The sequence below is a fragment of the Myotis davidii genome, unplaced genomic scaffold (assembly GCF_000327345.1).
Source record: "Myotis davidii unplaced genomic scaffold, ASM32734v1 scaffold862, whole genome shotgun sequence".
In the NCBI taxonomy this organism is placed as follows: domain Eukaryota; kingdom Metazoa; phylum Chordata; class Mammalia; order Chiroptera; family Vespertilionidae; genus Myotis; species Myotis davidii.
In genome coordinates, this window is record NW_006293230.1 from 108,690 (window position 1) to 109,180 (window position 491).

Consider the following 491-nt stretch of genomic DNA (forward strand, 5'->3'; position numbering starts at 1 on the left):
AGCAGTTGGCAGCTTCAGTTGGCCTGAAAACAGCCCTCAGCCCCTCACCCAGGCTGGCCAGACACCCCAGTGGGGACCCCCACCCTGATCCAGGACACCCTCAGGGCAAACCAGCCAGCCCCACCCACGCACCAGGCCTCTATCCTATATAGTAAAAGGGTAATATGCCTCCCAGCACTGGGATCAGCAGAGCCAAGAGGTCTCCCAGCACCATGATCAGTGTGACAGGGGGCAGCGCCCAAACCCCCTGATCAGCCCTGCTCTGTGCCTGATAGGGGGAGCTCCCCAACCTCCTGATCACCCTGCGGCTCTGTGTGTGACAGGGTGCGGCGCCTCAACCCCCTGATCGGCCCTGCTCTGTGTGTGACAGGGTGCAATGCCCCAACCGCCCCCGTCCCCAACGGGACTTGCTCTGTGTGTGACAAGGTAGAGCCATAACCTCCCCATCAGCCCTGCCCTGAGTGTGACAGTGGCGGCGCCCCAACCCCCTG